Below are 9,875 nucleotides of genomic sequence, written 5' to 3' on the forward strand. Positions count from 1 at the left end.
TCTGACCATCATGATAAAATACATGTATGGGAAAAAATTCAACTTGATCCGAAAAGAATAAGGGCTCGATCCGGACGGTCAATCTCGTAAGTCAAACCCCTAAACGCACGGAAAAGGTCGTTCGACCGTCTAAATTACGTATTTTGGCCGGACCTCCAACTGAAAATAGTTTTAAACCGATGACACGCAACAAGTCCTATAAAAATTTTACGCAAAATAACCACCGAATATAGGGCTACTCATAGTGGGAAAAAATGAAAAATTGCATTGACCGCAATTATCGGCACCGAATATTTACCGGAATAGTGTGATTTTTAAACCATGGATGTATTTCAACATTCTCGTCATATCTTATTTCAGGACTTTTTGGCGTTTGAAGGTTTTACGCATAGTTTGTTTTTGAAACGGAACATTTACATAACACTCGGTAAACAAGTTATACAACATTAGTATGCATGTTGTGATTGTGATGATCAAACTTGAGAAACAGAAATCCGACCGTCAGATCTGACCATCATGATAAAATACATGTATGGGAAAAAATTCAAGTTGATCCGAAAAGAATAAGGGCTCGATCCGGACGGTCAATCTCGTAAGTCAAACCCCTAAACGCACGGAAAAGGTCGTTCGACCGTCTAAATTACGTATTTTGGCCGGACCTCCAACTGAAAATAGTTTTAAATCGATGACACGCAACAAGTCGTATAAAAATTTTACGCAAAATAACCACCAAATACAGGGCTATAGTAGGTAATAGAAAAATTTTAGGGTTTAGCCGACGAATACCCTAACGTATTCGTCGGCTATAGTATGTAATTAAAAAATTAAAAAATAACTATAGCCGACGAAATATTAGGTTATTCGTCGGCAAAAACCATCTTAGCCGACGAATTATAGTGTATTTCGTTGGCTAAAGGAAAAAAATACATTAAAAAAACAGACGATATTAGTAAACCATACTAACTTCCTGTTCATCATGTATCACCAAAATTCATATAAAATAACTGAAATATGAATTCGACATGTGTAAACTATAAAGGAAAAGGTCTTTAGTTATACAAATTAATGGATTTCGTCCTCTAAATTAAAACTAAGGCTCGTAATCGGAATCATCCGATGAGTCTTCTTCGGTGTCAGAATTAATTTCTGGTAATATATGTCTTTCCTCATCGCCAGAGTCTTCGTCTGTTTCTTGATTTGGATCAACATCAATAAGCATTGGCTAAAGAATGTTTTAAGTCGTCGGCTAAAGTCACAGACTTTAGCCGACGAAAATAAATTCTTTAGCCGACGAAATTTTAATTTCGGCGGCTAAAGTTGACTATAGCCGACGAAAATATAATTTAGTCGACGAAGGAAAATTTCGTCGGCTAAAGTCTACTTTAGCCGACGAAAAATTGATTCGTCGGCCTGGTTTTTTTTTTCGTCGGCTAAAGTCTTTCTTCTGGTAGTGACAGTGACAATAAATAAAAGTTGCAGTAAAATAACAATGAACACCAAGATGTTTTTTACTCGCAAAAACCCTGCAACCAGGGAGAAAAACTGCGTGTCTCTAACTCTTGAGAGACAAAACTTTCCACTAAGTTGAAGTAACTTCTTACAAGAATAATAGTTCTAGTGATACACTACCACAGTGCTATCCTTCCTAGTCCCAAACTAGTCTAGACTTATTCCCTCTCTTGTTTCTAAGCTCTTACAACATGGAACATTTTTAGAAGCCTTGTTCGTGAATTCAGCTAACCACTAGCAGATTCAACTTTGAACGCTTCTCAGAAGTTTCACTCTCAGAAACTCAGCTATCCTAAACTGATTCTTTCATGAACCCAGCTACCTCAGCGGGATACATCAGAACTCAGTTATCCTCAGCTGTTTCTTTCATGAACACTTCCGGGGTTGCTGCACTACCAACTGATCTCATGGTATGCAGAATGCAATGAGTTTGTGAGAAGAGGGTTTGTTCAGCTCTAAGGTTTATAATCACAAGAGGAAGACTTAAAGACTAATGAACAATGCAAATGAAAAACCAAAACCCAACAATAATGCAATGACTTTGTGAGAGAAGGTTTTGTTCAGCTCTAAGGTTTATAATCACAAAAGGAAGACTTAGAGACTAATGAACAAAGCAAAAGAAAACCAAAACCCAACAATGCAAATGTAAAAACTACATTTTGACAACCATTGAGCAAAGGCAGCCTTGCTCAATATATATAGGCTGATGGAGTGCTCTAACAAGAGAGAGACACAAGCCAAAGAGGTGCCACAAGAGGGCAGGCACAAGGGCCAAAGCAAGGAAAGGTTTGGACTTTTGTCCTTGGCCAAACTCATAAAGTGAGAGGACATATGCAGCTGTCCATGGCCAAGAGAAAAGACAAACAAAATTATCATAAACAATGTTTGATTTAAAAGAAAGAGACAAAGGTTTTGCAAACTTTTTCCCAAAAGCATAATACCATAATGGTTTAGCAAAACCACTTTTCTCTGATATCAAACAAAGACAGCTGCAAATATTGGTTTGTGTTTCACAAACACAGCAAACCACAGTTGGAGCCTAAAAGCTAAAACATGGGTCACGGGTTGAGATAAAGGCATCAAACCCCAGACTAATTTAAGCACCAAGGCATGTCTTTTATCTTAGTTGTCAATTTGAAATTCAAATGAGGATCTCACCCAGACATAGTTCTTATGGAACAAGGGTAAAGAAACTTAAATATAAGACAACTGAACAAAAGATCAAAAAAGCTGGAAACCCAGATTTTTAGGATGGCAAGTGATACTGCTATCCTCTGTGAAAAATCTTGAAATGCACATGCATGATTTTACCTGAGTTCCATGAGATCATGTTGGTTCTTCTACTTCTTCAACTTGTTCTTCAGATATGCAAGACCAATCTCCCAATTGTTTTAGGCTTCATAAATTGTGTTTTGTTCTATATAAGGATTGCCAACAACCCTATACCTTCAGATACCAATGAATCCAAATTCAACCAAGTACAAGTGATCGAAAAGGAGAATAATTATTAGTGCGTAACTCACTAATATAATGTTGTGTTCCAGCGAAACCTCGACCGCCGCAAGATGTAAGATCAGAAGCAGCTCAGAGTCTCTTCCATCTACCCTCTCAGTCGCCTCTCTTTCTGATCAGCCTTGGATCTGGTAAGAGTGTATGTGTTCTACTCTTGTTTCTTTGGGTTGAACGCGTTTAGATTTTTTTTTTTTTTTTTTTTTGAAATGAACGCGTTCAGATCTCTAAAGACCAAATCTTTTTGTGAATTGAGATTCGTAGGCAACCGCCTCATGTCTCCGATTCAAAGGCCGTTTTTTTTTTTTTGGATAATTCACTTCCCCACCCCCTTTACGATAGTAGAGTCTGTTAAATTCACTTATTGGTCCACCTCTTACAGGAAGACACAGATGTCCCAACCAAACAAGGATTGTTAGCTAAACAGCAAGGAACTTTCCTAATCTGACAAGGAAACAGCAAATGTGGTGAGTTTCCCGTTGGCTTCAGGTTTGTGTTTTTTCCTAATCCTAGGTGGACCAGAAATGGAGATGTTATTGTTATAAATAGATTTGACAGAACTTAGGTTCCTTCAAACAGAGCTGATCAGAAATGGAGGTGATGATTAAATCTTTATTGGCTTACGGTTGCTTAGTGCTTGGGGGTGTGGTAATCAAAGGACTCTTCCGTCGCCGCAAACCCGGCTGGGAGACACTCCCTGACGATATCATGGAGGTTATTGTTCCACACCTGAGTGTACGGGATCGCATACGCTTAAGCCTAGTTTGCAAGCCTTTGAGCTCAATTCCTATGCGCAAAGACATCTCTAGTTCACGACATACACTTCCCTGGTTAATACTCCCTCAACCTGAATCTAAAGCTCTGACTTGCAACGATACCTCCTTGAGCTTTTTCGACTTGCATCATGGCAAAGTTGTCAAGTTAGAGTTGCCTGAACCTGTTCACGGAGCGTGGTTTCGAGGGTGTTCCAAAGGTTGGTTGATTATGATCAAGGAAGATGAACACAACTCTTCAGTGTTTCTAGTAAATCCCATATCAGGAGTCCATCACCAACTTCCGTCTTTGAGAACGATTCCATCTTTCCAGGAGTATGTAGAAACAGCCACATGGAAAAAATATGGTGCCTTTGCTTTCTACAACCGCCTTGTGTTATCGACCTCCGATATCGATTCAGAAGAGTGTATTGTAGCAGCTACTCTTGGCCGTTTTACTGATAAAATACTGGTTCTTTGCAGACCTGGAGACAAAGAATGGAATGTCTTTCGGTTAACAGATGCAAATGGAACTTTGACTAATATATTATTTTCTTGTGGCATGCTATACGCCTTGGTTGTGAGTAAATATAAGATGGGCGTCGTTGCAACTCCTCAGATGTTGAACTTTGGAGATCAGTCGGTGGAGTTGAAGTTGGTCTATGACGTGAATCCAAACTACAATGATACGATGAAGTTGTTGAAGATCATGGTAACTATGAGGTCTTTCTGCAAGAGTATTGTAACTCACTCTTGCTAGAGTCAACATGCAATAATGAAGTATTGTTAATCCTACAAAGACTAGATCTATTTTCAAGCATAGACAACATCAACGTTGAAAATCGTGGCAATAATCTGGAAGAGGAAGAGAATGGTGGTGGTGGCAATGATGTGGAAGAGGAAGAGAATGACGAAGGCTATGATGGAGGGGACAACTTCGAAGGAGAAGGTGATGATGGTGAGTTTCACATTGATATGTTTGATGAAGATAATCGCTTTACATATATGAGGACAAGTGGTTTTGAAATATACAGGATTGATCCCCATGATGGAAATTTAAAATTGGTACCAAGTTTGGGGGACGAGCTAATATTTTTGTCACATGGCGGTTCATTATCTCTTCGGCCAAGTGATATCCAAAGCAAAGATGTGGGAGCGAACTGCATTTATTTTGCAACAAACAATATCAAGAGTTTCCATTCCTTAGAAACATATATCAGTCGGGAGATTGGCGTCTTCAATTTGGATAAAAGAAGCATTCAACGATCTTTTCCTAGTGTAAAGGTGTCCATAAGATCTGAACTCAATTGGTTTACTCCCCGCTTATAATGATTTGAGACTGTGCTCTATGTACTCTTAGCTTATTTCTTTGCCTGAATGACCTATTTTGGCTATTTTTCTTGTAATTTAATAATGTTCGAGATTGTGCTCTATGTACTCTTAGCTTATTTCTTTGCTTGAATGACCTATTTTGGCCATTTTCCTTGTAAAAAAAACTAAAAAAACTCGCTAATATATATAAGACCAAAACAAAACCCTAACCCTAGATGCCGACAAGAGAAGAAGGAAACATGCCATCCTCAGCGGCAGAAGCCGTAGCCAACATCAAAGAGCTCCTTACTCAAATCCTTGGGTCGCTACCAATACAATCACTTGCTCGTTTCAAGTGCGTCTCCACGCATTGACTTTTTCTCATCTCCAACCTCCACACCCTCAAAAACCCCAAGATTTTGGCTTTCTTCTCTTGGGAAACTATAGCCTCGTCTTTCAAATCCATCCCTCTTAATAACTGTGAAATCACCTGCGTGGAACCCCTTCAAAACTCTTATAAATTTCATCCCTGATCAATCCTATCTAAGGATTCTTCAGTCTTGCAATGGCCTCGTCTTTTGCCAAATTCCTGTGATCGGTAAAAAAATGAAACATCATCCTGTATATGACTATATGTTGTCAATCCAACCACCAACCAGTACTCCAGGCTCTTTCTTCTCCCAGCATCAGGGAAGACATGGACATAGATAAAAGAATTAAATTCAGTTTACCCCCTTGTGGTTTGGGGGTGATTTCATGTTAGTCTCTACACTTTTATTTTCATCAATTTACCCCTTGAACTCTTCAATTTCTGTCTGTCGTGCTCAAATTCTCATATTCCGTTTGAATTGACCTTTAATTATTAGCAGTTAAGGTCCGATTTAGACATATAAGGTCCGATTTGCCCAAATTCTAGATACTGGCCTCACAGTTAAGGTTAAAATTATCAGCAATTAACATCCGATTTGGACAGAATATAGGACATTTAGTCATGCTTGAGGAAAATTCAAAAGTTTGAAGGGTAAACTGATGAAATTGAAAGTATAGGGATTGACATGAAGTTACTCCCAAACCTTATGGGGGTAAACTGAATTTAATTCTAGATAAAATTTGTACGCTATGCTCTGGCATTTGATCCTTCCAAATCGCCACACTACATGGTGATCTGCATGACAAACTACTTGTTTTACTATGATGATGAGGATAACGAGCAGCACGAAATAGAGATATATTTATTAGGGCTGGGCACTTAATACCGGAATCCCGATCCCGTACCGGTCCCGTCTCGAAAGTTAGCGGGACGGGACGGGATAGGTTTTGAAAATAGCAATCTCGTCCCGTCCCGTCCCGTCCCGTTTCAACATTACCATAACGGGACGGGACTATCCCGAAAAATCTCGTCTCGTCCTGTAATATTAGAATACTTGATTTTATTCATTTTATACTTGATTTTTTAGGTTGCATAGTGTTACAATGCACTCAACCACACTTAATTTGGTCTAAAATAATACTTAATTTTAATTTCATTCATGTTTTTTTTTTTTGTGTGATTTTGGATATTTTTAGTTGTTGTTTGAGGGTTAATTTTTAATGTGGGATGTTTAGTACTTTTAAAGTGGGATGTAATTTAGCACCTATGCACCTATGTTCTTGTTGATTTTAGTACTTTTAATTTCATCAATGTTCTTTTCCTTTTTTTTGTGTTTTTGGATATTTTTTTTCCATTAATTTCATTAATGTTGTTTTAAGGTTAATTTGTCCGGATCCCGATCCCGTCCCGGTCCCGATCGGGATCGGGACGTACGAGATAGATTTTTAAAAACGCCTTCCCATCCTGTCCCGTGCCTAGCCCTAATATTTATCAGAGACCGGAGAGTGGAAGCATGTTGACACTCCTTTCTTTCCCAGCCCATCTGAAGAGAAAGACATGCACCCGGACTTGAAGGAGATGCCCATGCACTTTGATTACAGGAGCAGAGAAGGCGCCGTATACTGCAATGGACAAGACGTCGAGATGATCATGACATCTTTTTCAAAACTAAAAGAAGTGAATTCGTTAGAGCTGAGTGTGATGTGTTACACTACTTTGACATAGGTGAAGAACGTTTGCGACTCGCCCCTTGTACTCCTCAAATTCCCTTGGTTGTCAAGAACATTCCATTGAAGGATGACTCTTAACCCGCTATATGGCCAAGTTTTTCTTTTAGACATTTCGGGGAGTCTTGTGGCCGTTTGTATTTGATCGAGACTTTCAAGCATTGCAACACCCAATTTGATGTGATGGAGATGGAGAGGGACTACTTTTGCTGGTTTGTCAAGTACCATGTTGATCTTAATCCGGTCTTGGCGGCTCTTCCTGATTTTTTTTTCGCTGAATGATCGAGGAAAGGTGAATAATCGCCTACCACTCTATTTTATTAATAAAAGAAAAAAGAAACAAAGGAGGGAGATCAAAACCAAAACCTCCGGAAACAAATGACAAACTAGCTGAAACGAAATTGAGGCATACCTCTAACATCGTTATTATAAGACAATAATATGAAAGGTGGAGGCTCTTCCTTATTCAAATTCCTTTGTTTTTTTCCGACAATATTAAAAGAAAAACAACCTCAAACTATAAAACCCCTATTACAACCACCACCTAAAGAGTCAAAATAAAAAATTTGACTAGCTATTCAAATTCCTTTGTTATCTTATGCCTCTTTCAGGGGAAGGAAAGGGATGCAGAGGAGGATGATTCTTCATGTGACCTTTGGTTGCACCTGCCTAGCAATAAGACCTTGAAGACATTTGTAGAGTTAGCCGATAAGGAACTTTTTCTAGATCTTGATATTTACTATGGATATTTTTATCCGGAGATTCATCCTTACATGTAAAGTTTAGCTTGTGTGTGAAGGTTAAGTTTCATGGCTTGTTTGATTCCTTCAAACATTCGTATATTAATAATCGACCATTACAGAGGAGCTAATATCGTCTAATTCTCTATTTAATTAAATAAAATCTCCAAACCATAGTCATTACACGAAATCAGTATACAAGTAACATTACAAGAGTCAAAGAAAAAGATCTTCCTGACAACATATTAATATTGATCTTTTTCAAATCATATCTTGGATATAACTCAAAATCAACTTATGTAATTAAATCCATGACCTCAACAATATCAGTTTGGCTAGCTAACCAACAAGACATACTTTTTTTTTTTTTGAAAGGGGTTTGGAACCCAGCCTAACTGGGAGGCTCAGCCCCATGCCCGGTTTCATTTATTGAATTAAAAACTTGCATCGGGGGGGACATAAGACCTGAACCCCGAGCTACAAAAGAGCTATTACATAGATCCTCATAGAGAACATCTTGAATAATAACAGGTGTCTCATCTAAACTGAAAACATCCAACTTATTACATCTAGCAAAGCGGGCCAATCTATTTACCACACTATTTGCTTCACGACAAATATGTTGCAAGTGAAAGAAATTAAAAGCACTAACATACCTTTGGCAGTCCTCTATAACTCTTCCTGCAATAGAGAGATCGTCATCGGTGTTTTGGAGTGCATGTACCAAATTCACACAATCACTTTCGACTTCAACATCTTCCCACCCTTGCTGAATACATATTAGCATACCTGCTCTAAGAGCTTCCGCTTCCATATGAAGAGCAGATAAAGCATACTGAAAAGGCCTAGCAAAAATAGCAACACACTCTCCCTCATAGTTTCTAACTACCACACCCACACCTCCACTGCCAAGTTCCTGCTCAAAGCTCCCATCTATATTTACCTTGAGTCTACCACGTGGGGGACATGACCATTTTGATATAGCTCTCTTCTTCTTGCTTCCACTATGTTGGTGACACTCTTTGTACTCCCTGAGCAAAGTGGTGGACCATTCAAACATATTGGCAGCATTATAGTACTTACCTCTCCACACCATATTATTCTGTTCCACCCAAATCACCCACAATGCCATTAAAAAAGCCCCTAGTGTCTCACCACTCAACATATCTATCATATCCCAAAACCACACTTCAATACTCACAGAGGGGTGGGTATAAGGTTGGATTTGTAGCATGTATTACTTCCAAAAGGCACGAAGCGCATTGCAGTTTTTAAACAGATGTAAGCTATCCTCAACACTATTCAAACAAAACACACAACTGACGTCTGGGAGCTGAGCCTTTTTCTTTATCAAGGCAGCTCTAGTTATCAAGGCAGCTCTAGTGGGTAATGTTCCCTGTGCCAAACGCCAACCATGCATACGTACCTTAGGAGGTACCTGAGCACTCCAAAGTTTACACCATAATCTTCCACGCTTCACCCCCGAGTCAGACCCTGAAGCTTGCTTCTCCAACCCTTCCACTAACCTGCCAACATAGTACCCACTCTTCACCGTATAGCAGCCCTTTTTATCAAAATGCCAAACCAGCCGGTCCTCGCCTCCATATAAACTAAGTGGAATTTTGAGAATGAGATCAATTTCCATCGGGTTAAAGAGGTCCTCAATCACCTCTACATTCCATTCCCCAATATCCCTGTCAATAAGACATACTTTTAATATAATATAAGTCAATCTATTTTGTTTTAACATTAGCTTTTTTGCCTAACCAGAATTGGCATGAGAAACTAGATAACTGACATATATCTTGATGAGGCTTGCTCACCTGTGGGACTAAGTTTAAGGGACAAAAAGGGACAAAATCATCTCAGCCGTCAGATCTTAAATGAAGACATCAAATGGATCAAATTGTAAACCCGTATTACTTAAAGATGCAGCTGATCTCCTCTCTCTCTCTCT

The sequence above is a fragment of the Fragaria vesca genome, linkage group LG4 (genome assembly GCF_000184155.1).
Source record: "Fragaria vesca subsp. vesca linkage group LG4, FraVesHawaii_1.0, whole genome shotgun sequence".
Lineage (NCBI taxonomy): Eukaryota > Viridiplantae > Streptophyta > Magnoliopsida > Rosales > Rosaceae > Fragaria > Fragaria vesca.